Here is a 17,334-nt window from a genome sequence, read left to right on the forward strand (position 1 = left end):
AGGTCAACAGAGGCGGTGGAGGAGGATGCAACCGACGTCGAAGTAACCTGGCGCCTTCCTGGACACAGTCGGAGCACTGGTAGCACGTCTACAACTGCATCCTCAGCCACCACTCTGCCTCTGAGCATTATTCGGGGTGGATCAACAGGTCGCATGGCCTCTAAGCCTTGCCTAGCCAGGTCCTTTTTTGACATAGAAAAAGATCGCCCAAATTATGTGATCTGTAAAATTTGTCATGGTTCTCTTAGTAGAGGTCAAAACCTCAGCAGTTTGACAACTTCTTCCATGAATCGTCACATGAATAAATATCATATGGCCCGATGGGAAGCTCACCGTGCTGCAATGCGGCCTAGCGGAGCGAACCATCCACCGCCTGCCCCTTCCAGTGCATCCGCGCGCTCGTCATCTTCTAGGACTGTGGGGACAGCTGTCACACCTGTTTCTCCACCCACAACTTCCACCACTGTAACCGCAACAGGCAGTTTGCTTGGTAGGTCGTCAGTTGGTTTGGAAGGGGAAACAAGTGAGTGTGTACAGCTCTCTCAGACATCGATAGCACCAACTTTGGATGAAGGCAACATCATGTCTCCGCCTGCACTTTCCTCACAAAGCTGCATTTTTCCAGGGACACCCGACTCAACACCGTCTACACACAGCAGCCAGATCTCTGTCCCTCAGATGTGGTCAAATAAAAGGCCACTTCCTGCGACCCATGACAAAGCGAAGAGGTTGACTCTATCCCTCTGTAAGCTGTTGACTACAGAAATGCTGCCTTTCCGCCTAGTGGACACACAGGATTTTAGAGACCTTATGTCTGTCGCTGTGCCCCAGTACCAGATGCCTAGTCGCCACTACTTCTCCAAGAAAGGTGTGCCCGCGCTACACCAGCATGTCGCACACAACATCACCGCTTCCTTGAGAAACTCTGTGTGTGAACGGGTGCATTTCACCACCGATACTTGGACCAGTAAGCATGGACAGGGACGTTACATGTCGCTGACTGGCCACTGGGTAACTATGGTGATAGATGGTGAAGGGTCTGCTGCACAAGTCTTGCCGTCCCCACGACTTGTGTGTCAATCCTCTGTCTGTCCAAGTTCCGCCACTGCTTCTGCATCCTCCACCTCATCTGGGTCCTCCACCTCCGCCCCAAGCCTGCCTGGTCAGGCCACCAGCGTTCTCACTGCGCAGAAGGAATCACGCACCCCTCATTACTATGCTGGTAGCAGAGCGCAACGGCATCAGGCGGTCTTTAGCTTGACATGTCTTTGAAATAGGAGTCACACAGCGACTGAGTTGTGGGCAGCTCTGGAGACTGATTTTGATAAATGGTTGTCTCCACTCAACCTGCAGCCTGGTAAGGCCGTGTGCGACAATGCTGCAAACCTGGGTGCGGCCCTTCGCCTGGGCAAGGTGACACACGTGCCTTGTATGGCTCACGTGTTTAACCTTGTTGTCCAGCAATTTTTAACACACTATCCCGGCCTAGATGGCCTTCTGACCAGGGCACGGAAACTGTCTGCAGTGCTCACTTCCGCCGTTCAACCGCCGCACCTGAGCGACTTGCATCGCTCCAGAAGTCTTTCGGCCTGCCGGTTCATCGCCTGAAATGCGATGTGGCGACACGCTGGAATTCAACTCTCCACATGTTACAGCGACTGTGGCAGCACCGGCGAGCCCTGGTGCAATACGTCATGATGTATAGCCTGGGCCAACGAGATGCAGAAGTGGGGCAGATCACCCTGATGGAGTGATCTCAGATCAAGGACCTATGCACCCTTCTGCACAGTTTCGACATGGCGACGAATATGTTTAGCGCTGACAATGCCATTATCAGCATGACGATTACAGTCATTTACATGCTGGAGCACACGCTAAACACTATTCGTAGTCAGGGGGTGGGACAACAGGAAGGGGAGGAACTACAGGAGGATTCATATGCGCAAGACACAACAACATCACCAAGGTCCAGACGTTCATCATCACCAACGCGGCAGGCATGGGACCATGGGGGACAGGGATCAACAAGGGCGCATGGTAGCAGGTGAGATGTTGAGGAAGGTGCAGGAGGACATGAAGATATGGAGGACGAACTGTCCATGGACATGGAAGACTCAGCAGATGAGGGGGACCTTGGTCAAATTTCAGTTGAAAGAGGTTGGGGGGAGATGACAGAGGAAGAAAGAACGGTTAGCACCTCTATGCCACAAACACAGCGTGGACTTGGTGCGCATGGCTGCGCAAGACACATGAGTGCCTTCTTGTTGCACTACCTCCAACATGACCCTCGTATTGTCAAAATTAGAAGTGATGATGACTACTGGCTTGCCACACTATTAGATCCCCGGGACAAGTCCAAATTTTGTGACATAATTCCACCCATAGAAAGGGACGCACGTATGCAGGAGTATCAGCAGAAGCTGTTACTCGATCTTAGCTCGGCTTTTCCACCAAACAACCGTGCAGGTGAAGGGAGTGATTCTCCCAGTTGTAACTTGACAAACATGGGACGGCCTCGTCATCTTCAACAGTCTACCCGTACCAGTAGGACCGTATCTGGTGCTGGTAACAGCAATTTTATGGAATCTTTTCATAATTTTTTTAGACCCTCCTTTGCAAGGCCACCAGAGACAACAAGTCTGACACATAGTCAACGGATGGAGAGGATGATACAGGAGTATCTCCAAATGAACATCGATGCAATGACTTTGCAAATGGAGCCTTGCTCCTTTTGTGCTTCAAATCTAGAAAAATGTCAAGAGCTCTCCAGTTACGCCTCGAAGATTTTGTCGTGTCCAGCTGCCAGCGTTGTCTCTGAACGTGTCTTCAGTGCTGCTGGGTGTGTGCTGACAGATAAGCGCACGCGTCTGTCCAGTGACAATGTGGACAGACTGACGTTCATCAAAATGAACAAGTCATGGATCCAGAAGGAATTTACTACCCCTGTGTCATCCTGGGGAGAGTAAATGCTTGTGGATTTGGAATGTGCTTGATGCAAATCAAAACATCCTGTTTGCAACTAGGGCACAAGTGCTGCCACTGATAAGGTGTCTGTGTGGGGCCCAATTTTTGGAAAAAAAGGGAGACTCCGCTTGGAGTAACCCTTGCTTGCTGTGTTTTTTAAAAATGATACAAGATGAACAGATCTGAAGGCAAGATGAAGCCAACATCATGTCTCCGCCTGCACTTTTCTCACAAACCTGCATTTTTCCAGGGACACCCTACTCAACACCGTCTACAGACAGCAGCCAGATCTCTGTCCCTCAGATGTGGTCAAATAAAAGGCCACTTACTGCGACCCATGACAAAGCTAAGTGGTTGACTCTATCCCTCTGTAAGCTGTTGGCTACCGAAATGCTGCCTTTACGCGTAGTGGACACACAGGATTTTACAGACCTTATGTCTGTCGCTGTGCCCCAGTACCAGATGCCCAATCACCACTGCTTCTCCAAGAAAAGCATGCCCGCGCTACACCGGCATGTCGCACACAACATCACCACTTCCTTGAGAAAATCTGTGTGCGACAGGGTGCATTTCAACACAGATACTTGGACCAGTAAGCATAGACAGGGTCATTACATGTCACTGACTGGGCACTGGCAAACTATGGTGAGAGATGGAGAAGGGTCTGCTGTACAAGTCTTGCCGTCCCCACGAGTTGTTTCAATCCTTGTTCTGTATGTAGAAGTTAATACACTGCTTCTGCCTCTTCAACCTCGTGTGGGTCCTCTACCTTTGCGCAAACCCTGTGTGGTCAGGCCACCCTTCCTTGCAACTGCGCACAAGGACTACCACACACCTCCTTACTATGCTGGCAGCAGAGCTCAATGCCATCAGGCGGTCAAAGTTTTACTTTGAAATGTATGGGAAATGTGAGTCACACCGCTATTACAGAGAATAGTAGTCAGGCAGGGTCAAAACATTAATTGAGGAACAGGAACAGAATGGGACGGCCAGGACTTAATCAGAAAACAAGCAGAGGTGAAATGCGTATCGGCCAACAAGGTACATAAACAGCAAGCAGGAAAAGTAGTCAGGTAACAAGCACACAAAATCATAAAACTGAACTGGGGGTAAAATTAACCAGAGGTTCATAGCTATGTCTGGCAGTGGTCTGCAGACAGGATGGGCATAAAAAAGGGTGTGGTGTCTTCCCATTGGTTGTAGCTGAATGATGGTATTTCATCTGTGAGATACCCACCAGCTACATTCAGCCAGAGATTCTGCATCTGTCAAGGTAATGCAGCCCAGTGGGTGAGCATAACCTGCGTCCACCTGCGCCGCTGGCATCGACTACTCTCCCATCATCAGCACTATTCATGAAAGGAACACGTTGTCACCTGGCGACCGGAGTACAAATTGACGGAGCGGACTCCGTTGGTGACTTAACAGCCGTGTGCGGCAATGATGCAAACCTGGCTGCGGGCCATCCTCAGGGCAATGTGACACACGTGCCTTTTATGGCTCACGTGTTGATCCGAATTCTCCAGCAATTTTTAAAACACCATCACGGCCTACATGGCCTTGTGCAGCGGGCACGCTCGCTATGTGCTCACTTCCATCGTGCGCACACAGCAGCTCAACAACTTTCATCACTCCGGAAGTCTTAGGGTCTGGCAGTTAAACGCCGGAAATGCGATGTTCCGACACGCAGGAATTGGAATCTGCACATGTTGCAGCGTGTGTGGCAGCACCGCAGAGCCCTGCTGAAATACGGTAAGACATATAGCCTGGGATAAGTTGATCCAGAGGTGGTGCAGATCACGCTGCTGGAGTGGTGTCAGATCAAGGACCTATGCACCCTGCTACACAGTTTTGAAATGTCGACGAAGATGTTTAGCACTGGCAATGTCATTCTCAGCGTGACAATTCTGGTCATCTACATGATGGAGCACACTGTAATTATTATTCGGAGTCAGGTGTTGGGACAAGAGGAAGGGGAGGAAGTACAGGAGGAGTCATATGCGGAAGGGATAACAAGATCTACGAGGTCCAGATGGTCAGCGGCACCTATGCGGCAGTCATGGTGAGGGAGAGGGATTAACAAGGGCGCATAGTATCAGCAAAAAGTGTTGATGAAAGTGCAGGAGCCCATGAAGAAATGGAGGACGAACTGGCGATGGGCATGGAAGACTCAGCAGATGAGTGAGAGCTTGCTCACATTTCGGTTGTGCGAGGTTGTGGGTAGAGGGCAGAGGAAGGATGCACGATTCTCACCTCTCTGCCACCAACACACCAAGGACTTGGTCCTCCTGGATGCACAAGACACATGAGCGCCTTCTTGCTGCACTACCTACATGACCCTCGGATTGTATGAATTTGAAGTAATCCTGAATACTGGGTTGCCACACTGTTAGATCCCCGGTACAAGACAAAATTTGGCGAACTAATTCCTGCCATAGAAATAGACGCACGTATACAGGAGTATCTGCAGAATGTGGTACGCAATCTTAGATCTACTTTTCCACTAAACACCAGTGCTGCACAGAGTGAATCTCAACACTTTGTCATGGATAGGAGGAAATGGTCTTTTACTTGTCCACATCGGAGGGACCGAGGGATGGCTGCTGTGCTGAGATGGCGTTGAGTACGGTGTCCCTGCACAGTTGCACTTTTGGTCATATCCCAAAATGAGTTGAAAAAGGACAGATGCTGTTGGAAAGGGGAACAGGTGTGTTGGAAAGGGGAAAAAAATTTTGGTCCGTGGATTTGGTGGTTAAACAACTGTAACATTTGCTGAAGAAACAACATCTGTTACAGTGGGACTGGCAGATTTGGATAAAGTGGTATATAATCTGTGACCGCTATATAACAAAAATTAATAAGAAAAGAAAGAGAAAGGTATATATCACCTTCAGCAGTCAGTGTCCACCGTGCTCCCAGTTGGAAAAGGAGAGGTTGGCAACTTGAAGGTTTGGTGGAGGATACAGAGCTGTGTGGCTATGAAACTAATAGTAGCCTGAACCGAGTTAGACGCCATTCGGATCTGGAGACTGTGAGCCCTGTTAGCGTCACAGGGTCCACATGCCCACCCAGCCCAGGAACTCCCTGTTAACAACACAGGGGCCATTGAGTACGCTGACCGTGTGCGTAGGGGCCACACCTGTGGACAGCAGGCGCATCAGCAGCAGCAGGCCTGTTAATGCCACTGGGCTGCACAAGCAGGACTGTTAGGACAGGAGCTGGTCTTAACCGTTCTGCGTTACCAACTGTGGTGGTGGCCTGCATCCACCACCCTATCCCTGCCTACCTCTGGCCTAAAGCCGCAATGGGTTCAACACATGGAGGTGTGCTCTTTCGGAGCATAATAGAAGACTGCGCACCTCCTTGTTGGCTCCAGCCCCTTTTATAACCTGGGTCCGCCCCAAACCAGGGTGAACCACAATGCACCTCCTGGAGACAAAAGCAGAGTGACACGTCATGAGTGGCATAACTTGCGTCCTATTTGGAAACGCAACTTCAATGATGACCTCATGGCTGCCATGACCCAAACACCTCACCAGTCATCGTCTGACCATCAATAATGCGGTGACAAGTCATAGGTGTGGGCCTCTGCAAGCCATTTGGGAGGACACCTGATGCCCTGTGGTCTATATGGGACCCCCACATCAGGGCCAGGGCCAAAGAGTTCATTACCGGACCTAGTCTCTGATGCAGGAAGTGCCTGAGCATGCTCAGTAGCATGAAATACAGTCTCTGAAAAAAGACTATCAGCTTTAGCATGGTGTCTAGGCACAAAACAGGACTTAGACCCGGCACAGAATGCAAGCACCTGTGCAAAGAGGCTTTTCACACTTAGTGTGGGAGCATGCGCTGTATCCCGAAATGAAGACTTAGCGTCAGGAATGGCACAGTCAGGCTGAGCATACTCACTAGGCGAAACACTGTAATTATGCTGCAGCTGGGGTACATCGGCACACGCATGCGCACTAGCTGCCTCTCCACACTTAGACGTGGAGGGGAAATTTGTCTTGGAGATGCTGTCTATGAACAGAAGGAAAAGCTAAAGGAAGCCTGACTTTCTATCCCTCCGAATTATGAAATGCAGCAATGAATTCCATGAGTTTGCTATAACATTAGCGTAGCTAAATGTGCATGAGGGTGTGATGTAGAGGTGCTAGAAATAGCTTGTCACCAGTGGGGCACTAATGGAATACAACAGCCAGTTCTATGATGCCACAAAATGGCAGTATTTTGTGCTATCATTATAGCTTATTAAAAACAGAGCACGAGGTTGTCATGCAGAGGTGCTGCACATAGATTTGCAGTAGTGTGAATAGACAAAAGTACAATAGCCACGTTTAGGATACAACTAGGTACAGTGAGTGTTTGCTAGTATAATGGCTGAGTTTAAAAAAGTTTGAGTGTGCAATGCAGGCAGATGTCCTGCAAATATCGTTCCAATACTGTGAATTGACAAAAGTACAATAGCCACGTTTAGGATACAACTAGGTACAGTGAGTGTTTGCTAGTATAATGGCTGAGTTTAAAAAAGTTTGAGTGTGCAATGCAGGCAGACGTGCTGCAAATAACGTTCCAATACTGTGAATAGACAAAAGTACAATAGCCACGTTTAGGATACAACTAGGTACACTGAGTGTTTGCTACTATAAATGGCTGAGTTTAAAAAAGTTTGAGTGTGCAATGCAGGCAGACGTGCTGCAAATAACGTTCCAATACTGTGAATTGACAAAAGTACAATAGCCACGTTTAGGATACAACTAGGTACAGTGAGTGTTTGCTAGTATAATGGCTGAGTTTAAAAAAGTTTGAGTGTGCAATGCAGGCAGACGTGCTGCAAATAACGTTCCAATACTGTGAATTGACAAAAGTACAATAGCCACGTTTAGGATACAACTAGGTACAGTGAGTGTTTGCTAGTATAATGGCTGAGTTTAAAAAAGTTTGAGTGTGCAATGCAGGCAGACGTGCTGCAAATAACGTTCCAATACTGTGAATTGACAAAAGTACAATAGCCACGTTTAGGATACAACTAGGTACAGTGAGTGTTTGCTAGTATAATGGCTGAGTTTAAAAAAGTTTGAGTGTGCAATGCAGGCAGACGTGCTGCAAATAACGTTCCAATACTGTGAATTGACAAAAGTACAATAGCCACGTTTAGGATACAACTAGGTACAGTGAGTGTTTGCTAGTATAATGGCTGAGTTTAAAAAAGTTAGAGTGTGCAATGCAGGCAGACGTGCTGCAAATAACATTCCAATACTGTGAATAGACAAAAGTACAATAGCCACGTTTAGGATACAACTAGGTACACTGAGTGTTTGCTACTATAAATGGCTGAGTTTAAAAAAGTTTGAGTGTGCAATGCAGGCAGACGTGCTGCAAATAACGTTCCAATACTGTGAATTGACAAAAGTACAATAGCCACGTTTAGGATACAACTAGGTACACTGAGTGTTTGCTACTATAAATGGCTGAGTTTAAAAAAGTTTGAGTGTGCAATGCAGGCAGACGTGCTGCAAATAACGTTCCAATACTGTGAATTGACAAAAGTACAATAGCCACGTTTAGGATACAACTAGGTACAGTGAGTGTTTGCTAGTATAATGGCTGAGTTTAAAAAAGTTAGAGTGTGCAATGCAGGCAGACGTGCTGCAAATATCGTTCCAATACTGTGAATAGACAAAAGTAAAATAGCCACGTTTAGGATACAACTAGGTACACTGAGTGTTTGCTAGTATAATGGCTGAGTTTAAAAAAGTTAGAGTGTGCAATGCAGGCAGACGTGCTGCAAATAACGTTCCAATACTGTGAATAGACAAAAGTACAATAGCCACGTTTAGGATACAACTAGGTACACTGAGTGTTTGCTACTATAAATGGCTGAGTTTAAAAAAGTTTGAGTGTGCAATGCAGGCAGACGTGCTGCAAATAACGTTCCAATACTGTGAATTGACAAAAGTACAATAGCCACGTTTAGGATACAACTAGGTACAGTGAGTGTTTGCTAGTATAATGGCTGAGTTTAAAAAAGTTTGAGTGTGCAATGCAGGCAGACGTGCTGCAAATAACGTTCCAATACTGTGAATTGACAAAAGTACAATAGCCACGTTTAGGATACAACTAGGTACAGTGAGTGTTTGCTAGTATAATGGCTGAGTTTAAAAAAGTTTGAGTGTGCAATGCAGGCAGACGTGCTGCAAATAACGTTCCAATACTGTGAATTGACAAAAGTACAATAGCCACGTTTAGGATACAACTAGGTACAGTGAGTGTTTGCTAGTATAATGGCTGAGTTTAAAAAAGTTAGAGTGTGCAATGCAGGCAGACGTGCTGCAAATATCGTTCCAATACTGTGAATAGACAAAAGTAAAATAGCCACGTTTAGGATACAACTAGGTACACTGAGTGTTTGCTAGTATAATGGCTGAGTTTAAAAAAGTTAGAGTGTGCAATGCAGGCAGACGTGCTGCAAATAACGTTCCAATACTGTGAATAGACAAAAGTACAATAGCCACGTTTAGGATACAACTAGGTACACTGAGTGTTTGCTACTATAAATGGCTGAGTTTAAAAAAGTTTGAGTGTGCAATGCAGGCAGACGTGCTGCAAATAACGTTCCAATACTGTGAATTGACAAAAGTACAATAGCCACGTTTAGGATACAACTAGGTACACTGAGTGTTTGCTACTATAAATGGCTGAGTTTAAAAAAGTTTGAGTGTGCAATGCAGGCAGACGTGCTGCAAATAACGTTCCAATACTGTGAATTGACAAAAGTACAATAGCCACGTTTAGGATACAACTAGGTACACTGAGTGTTTGCTAGTATAATGGCTGAGTTTAAAAAAGTTAGAGTGTGCAATGCAGGCAGACGTGCTGCAAATATCGTTCCAATACTGTGAATAGACAAAAGTACAATAGCCACGTTTAGGATACAACTAGGTACACTGAGTGTTTGCTACTATAAATGGCTGAGTTTAAAAAAGTTTGAGTGTGCAATGCAGGCAGACGTGCTGCAAATAACGTTCCAATACTGTGAATTGACAAAAGTACAATAGCCACGTTTAGGATACAACTAGGTACACTGAGTGTTTGCTACTATAAATGGCTGAGTTTAAAAAAGTTTGAGTGTGCAATGCAGGCAGACGTGCTGCAAATAACGTTCCAATACTGTGAATTGACAAAAGTACAATAGCCACGTTTAGGATACAACTAGGTACAGTGAGTGTTTGCTAGTATAATGGCTGAGTTTAAAAAAGTTTGAGTGTGCAATGCAGGCAGACGTGCTGCAAATAACGTTCCAATACTGTGAATTGACAAAAGTACAATAGCCACGTTTAGGATACAACTAGGTACAGTGAGTGTTTGCTAGTATAATGGCTGAGTTTAAAAAAGTTTGAGTGTGCAATGCAGGCAGACGTGCTGCAAATAACGTTCCAATACTGTGAATTGACAAAAGTACAATAGCCACGTTTAGGATACAACTAGGTACAGTGAGTGTTTGCTAGTATAATGGCTGAGTTTAAAAAAGTTAGAGTGTGCAATGCAGGCAGACGTGCTGCAAATATCGTTCCAATACTGTGAATAGACAAAAGTAAAATAGCCACGTTTAGGATACAACTAGGTACACTGAGTGTTTGCTAGTATAATGGCTGAGTTTAAAAAAGTTAGAGTGTGCAATGCAGGCAGACGTGCTGCAAATAACGTTCCAATACTGTGAATAGACAAAAGTACAATAGCCACGTTTAGGATACAACTAGGTACACTGAGTGTTTGCTACTATAAATGGCTGAGTTTAAAAAAGTTTGAGTGTGCAATGCAGGCAGACGTGCTGCAAATAACGTTCCAATACTGTGAATTGACAAAAGTACAATAGCCACGTTTAGGATACAACTAGGTACACTGAGTGTTTGCTACTATAAATGGCTGAGTTTAAAAAAGTTTGAGTGTGCAATGCAGGCAGACGTGCTGCAAATAACGTTCCAATACTGTGAATTGACAAAAGTACAATAGCCACGTTTAGGATACAACTAGGTACACTGAGTGTTTGCTAGTATAATGGCTGAGTTTAAAAAAGTTAGAGTGTGCAATGCAGGCAGACGTGCTGCAAATATCGTTCCAATACTGTGAATAGACAAAAGTACAATAGCCACGTTTAGGATACAACTAGGTACACTGAGTGTTTGCTACTATAAATGGCTGAGTTTAAAAAAGTTTGAGTGTGCAATGCAGGCAGACGTGCTGCAAATAACGTTCCAATACTGTGAATTGACAAAAGTACAATAGCCACGTTTAGGATACAACTAGGTACACTGAGTGTTTGCTACTATAAATGGCTGAGTTTAAAAAAGTTAGAGTGTGCAATGCAGGCAGACGTGCTGCAAATATCGTTCCAATACTGTGAATAGACAAAAGTACAATAGCCACGTTTAGGATACAACTAGGTACACTGAGTGTTTGCTAGTATAATGGCTTAGTAACAATGAGTTGTAGTGTGCAATGCAGGCAGACGTGCTCTGCAAATGTCTTTGCACTAGTGGGACTATAGCAAAGTCCAATAGCCACGTTTAGGATGCCACTAGGTACACTGAGTGTTTGCTAGTAAAATTGCTTAGTTTAAAAAAGTTGGAGTGTGCAATGCAGGCAGATGTGCTCTGCTAATATCTTTGCACTAGTGGGACTATAGCAAAGTCCAATAGCCACGTATAGGATGCCACTAGGTACACTGAGTGTTTGCTAGTATAATGGCTTAGTTAAAATGAGTTTGAGTGTGCAATGCAGGCAGACGCGCTATGCAAATGTCTTTGCACTAGTGGGACTATAGCAAAGTCCAATAGCCACGTATAGGATGCCACTAGGTACACTGAGTGTTTGCTAGTATAATGGCTTGGTTAGAATGAGTTGTAGTGTGCAATGCAGGCAGATGTGCTCTGCTAATGTCTTTGCACTAGTGGGACTATAGCAAAGTCCAATAGCCACGTATAGGATGCCACTAGGTACACTGAGTGTTTGCTAGTATAATGGCTTAGTTAAAATGAGTTTGAGTGTGCAATGCAGGCAGACGCGCTATGCAAATGTCTTTGCACTAGTGGGACTATAGCAAAGTCCAATAGCCACGTATAGGATGCCACTAGGTACACTAAGTGTTTGCTAGTATAATGGCTTGGTTAGAATGAGTTGTAGTGTGCAATGCAGGCAGATGTGCTCTGCTAATGTCTTTGCACTAGTGGGACTATAGCAAAGTCCAATAGCCACGTATAGGATGCCACTAGGTACACTGAGTGTTTGCTAGTATAATGGCTTAGTTAAAATGAGTTTGAGTGTGCAATGCCGGCAGACGCGCTATGCAAATGTCTTTGCACTAGTGGGACTATAGCAAAGTCCAATAGCCACGTATAGGATGCCACTAGGTACACTGAGTGTTTGCTAGTATAATGGCTTGGTTTTAATGAGTTGGAGTGTGCAATGCAGGCAGACGCGCTCTGCAAATGTCTTTGCACTAGTGGGACTATAGCAAAGTCCAATAGCCACGTATAGGATGCCACTAGGTACACTGAGTGTTTGCTAGTATAATGGCTTGGTTAGAATGAGTTGTAGTGTGCAATGCAGGCAGACGCGCTCTGCAAATGTCTTTGCACTAGTGGGACTATAGCAAAGTCCAATAGCCACGTATAGGATGCCACTAGGTACACTGAGTGTTTGCTAGTATAATGGCTTGGTTAGAATGAGTTGTAGTGTGCAATGCAGGCAGACGCGCTCTGCAAATGTCTTTGCACTAGTGGGACTATAGCAAAGTCCAATAGCCACGTATAGGATGCCACTAGGTACACTGAGTGTTTGCTAGTATAATGGCTTAGTTATCAGTTGGAGTGTGCAGAGGACAAGAGGGTACAGTGGCAGGATTGTGGTGCTCTGGGTAGAGGAATGGAAGCCTGCCTTTCTATTCCCTCCTAATGGTGAAATGCAGGTAGGAAATCCCTGACCTGGGCTACACAGACGCTGTTGCTGTTTGCAGGACCTGTCACCTATGGCTCTCTGACCCTGCCGGTTGGAGCCCTTAAAAGGACTGCTATAAAGTGCTCTCCCTAAGCTGTCTAACGCTGTGTATGCAGCGCATACAGCTGTATCGGCTATAGGACTCAGGAAGACGGAGCTGCGACAGTGATGTCTGACACCAAAGACGCAGAAGGCAGATAATGGCGTCCGTGAAGAAAATGTCCGGTTTTATAATGCAGGGACATGTGACATGCAGATCCTATCACACATGCCGTTGCTTCTCTGGCTCAAAGTCCACTTAGCTGTGTGTGTGTCTGGGATTGGCTGACATGCTGGCCCGCCCCACAAGACGCGCGCGCTTAGGGAAGGAAGACAAGAAAAAAAAAAAAAAAAAATGGCGATCGCCATTATAGAAACAGCAGTGATCTGAAGGCGCTGTTCACGCACACTATACACTGAAATGTGATAATAGTTTGATTCACAGAGTGACTTACACTATTACAGCAGAAACCAAGCTATGATTTAGCTGTTTTTTGGCTGCTAGAACCGTTCTCGAACGTTTCTAGAACTACCGAGCTTTTGCAAAAAGCTCGAGTTCTAGTTCGATCTAGAACATGCCCCAAAATCACTCGAGCCGCGAACTGGAGAACCACGAACCACGAACCGCGCTCAACTCTAGTCTCCTTATCTATATGCAAGCGACCGAATTGGTCATTTTACTTATACCAATATTGTACACTGGTGGTGTGATAAATTATAATCTAATAAAAAATTATATATTTGGAATAACTGAACTAATTACCCCATGGCCAGGAAACCCTCCAAATCTTAATCCTATTGAGAAGCTGTCAATATTAAAAAAGTCGGTGGACAAAAATAAAACACAGAAATTGTGATAAACTATAAGAACTGATTAGAGAAGAATAACTTGTCACCAGTCAGGATTTGACCCAGAAGTTGATATCCAGTAGGCCATGGCAAATTGCAATTATTAAAATATAAGGGTCAATGCTGTAAATATTGAGTCTTACAAAAACTTTATGTATTTATCAAGAAAAGTGAAAAACATATTAAATGCTTGTTCTTCAGCAACTGCATAAACATTTAACAGATGTAAAAACACCAATACAGCAAGTTTTGTGAAAAGCAAAATTTGTGTGTCTCAAAATATTTACCGTATTTTTCGGAGTATAATACGCACCGGACCATAAAGGGCACCCTAGTTTTATAGGAGGAAAATAGGAAAATAAAATTTTAAGCAAAAAATGTGGTGATGATGACACACTGTTATGGGGCGAGGATCTGCTGCTGACACTGTATGGGGGTAATTTAAAAAAAAACAAACAAAAAAAAATGGCGTGCGGTTCCCCAAATTTTGATAACCAGCCAAGATAAAGTCTCACAGCTGGGGGCTGGTATTCTCAGGCTGGAGAGACTTATATTATGGGGAGCCCCCCAAGCCTAACAATATCAGCCAGCAGCCGCCTAGAATTGCCGTATCCATTAGATGCGACAGTCCTGGGACTTTTCCCAGCTCATCTTGATTGCCCTGATGCGGTGGCAATCGGGGTAATAAGGAGTTAATGGCAGAAGCCCATAGCTGCCACTAAGTCCTAGCTTAGTGATGGCAGGCATCTATGAGCCACCCCCTCATCACTAAGCTGTAAGTTAAAGTAAATAAACACAAACACATAAAAATCATTTATTTGAAATAAGACGAAAAAAAACACCCTCTTTCACCACTTTATTAACCCCTATAACACCCAGATCCGACGCAATCTATACCAAGTCCCACAACGCATCCAGCTCTGCTACATCTGACAATCACAGAGAGCGGCCATAGAACACAACTGCTCTCTGTGAGGGTCAGGCCACAAGTGAAGTGAGCCGCCGGGATCAGCGGTGACTCCAGCTGTCACCACACATCACCTGACTGAAGTCACCACGGATCTCGCGCTCACTTCAGCTGCGGACGGATTTGCGGTAACAGATGGAGGACGTATACTCACCTTTCCTCACTCTATGCAGCATCGCTCGTCTTCCTTTCTGTGCCAGCAGCAGTGCCACTGACCTGTGTTGAGCCATGTCTACAGTGATGACGTCATCACTGTGCTCATCGCTCTCCACACACAGCGAGCCGACAGATAGGAGGGCACCGCGATGCTGCAGGGAACAGTGACCGGTGAGTATACCGTACTTGTTCACTGCCCCCCATGATGGTGCATGGGGGGTAGGGAATATAGCCGCACATGATCACTCCAGGCTGTAATTGCCAGGGGTGATCACGCTGGCCGGCTCTTTAGTATGCACGCATTCCCCGCCCATCATCCCGCCCACCTGTCAGCACCAGCTGGATCTGACGGTCACTTCAGCCATGGCCGGATTTGCGGTAACAGCTGGAGGACTCCCGCTGTATACTCACCTCTCCTCACTCCATGCAGCATCACTCGCTTCCTGTCTGTGTGACAGCTGACCTGTGTGGAGCCGTGTGTACAGCGATGATGTCATTGCTGTGCTCACCGCTCTCCACACAGATCAGCTGGCACACAGACAGGAGGATACCACGATGCTGCAGGGGAACAGTGAGTATACCGTACTTTTTCACTGCCCCCCGCACTGATGGTGGTGCACGGGGGGGGCAGTGAATAAAGCCGCACATGATCACTCCAGGCTGTAGTTGCCTGGGGTGATCACTCAGGCCGGCTCTTTAGTATGCGCGCATCCCATCATCCCGCCCACCTGTCAGCGCCAGCTTCAGGGCTGAGAGATGATGGGCGGGATGATGGGCGTGCATATCAAATGAGCGGGCCCACGTGGTCAGGGTAGCACTGCTACAGCCTGCTCCTGCCTCTGATGACCCGCTTCACCACCACCGCACCCGCCTTCAACCGCTCCACCACCATCGCACAGTAGCCATCGGACTATAAGACGCACCCCCCACTTTCACCCAAAATTTGTGGGGAAAAAGTGCGTCTTATAGTCCAAAAAATACGTAGGTACAATTGTATATACCCATTTATAATACACGTGATTTTGCTCTTCTTGATGTAAGAGGATGGCAAACCAAGCAACACTACCTGACTCCAATCTCAGTTATTTTCCCTTTAGCATGTGGACAGAGGGAGGGCGTTTACACCTCATAAGACTGACACAATAAAAAGATAATGAAGAATGAAAGAAGCATCTGCTCAGAACAGCTCATAATTAGAGAAAAGTGAGCACTACCATGTACTGAGCACCTGAGCATGGTAGTGCTTGCTCATCACTGCTCATAATCTATAGAGAAGAAAGAGACAGAAGGCAAGACAATAGAAATAGTTTATTCACCTATTGTATATTGGTATTAGACAGGGGGTTACACTAGACTCTTGTTAACGTGTCTAAGGGATATAAACTGTAGGTTACTTTTGAAGTAAACTAAGACATTGGGATGTACTGATAAATCCACTAAAATAATTTATCTTTTACCCTTAAAAGCCTGGTATAAAACTTAACTTATAAAAGTTTTATTATGGTTGTGGGTGCACGAAATATATTCCAAACAATGACCCGTGGATGTTTGGGTTCCCCATGTTCTGCCAGAGTTTAGTTAAAAGTTCGGTTTCGGGACTCGGATTTGATCGCAACTTGACCTTGCACCCCAAACCCCATATGAGTCAATGGGGACCCAAACTTGGATGTTGTAAAATGGCTGTAAAATGGTCATAGTAAGAGCTTTGTCGCCTACAAAAGGAAACAAAATGGGGGAAAGAGCTGGACGATTGTCCTTCAAACAAATGTTGATAGGGCATACATTTTTTAAAAAAGGACATAGGGTCACCCCTATTTTTGATAACCAGCACAGGTAAAGCAGACAGTTACTAGCTGCAACCCTAATCTGTCTATTGGTTATCAAAAATGGGAGATACCATTCTGTTTTCTTAACCCCTTCATCCCTGGATGATTTTACGTTTTTAATTTTCATTTTTTGCTCCCCTTCTTCCGTCAATCTTGCCATATGTTTTTGGAGTATTCACAGTTGTTTTTGGGGTATTCTATTCACCATGGTAAAACTGATGTGTCGGTATGATACCTCAGGTCAGTACGAGTTCTTTTACTTTTATCTAAGGAGTTAGTGTTCTCATTTTTTCACGATCTGGGGCTCAGTGATGACTTATTTTTTGCATATTGAGCTGATGTTTTTAATTATTCCGTTTTTGTGTAGATGTTACATTTTGATCACTTGTTATTTTATTTTAAAAAATGTTTGTGGCAACAAAAAATTTTAATTTTGGTATTTGGAATTTTTTCTTGCCATGCTGTGCACCGATCAGGTTAATTGATCTAATATTTTGATAGATCATTCATTTCTGAATGCAGGGATAACAAATATGT

This window comes from Anomaloglossus baeobatrachus, chromosome 2 (genome assembly GCF_048569485.1).
Source record: "Anomaloglossus baeobatrachus isolate aAnoBae1 chromosome 2, aAnoBae1.hap1, whole genome shotgun sequence".
Lineage (NCBI taxonomy): Eukaryota > Metazoa > Chordata > Amphibia > Anura > Aromobatidae > Anomaloglossus > Anomaloglossus baeobatrachus.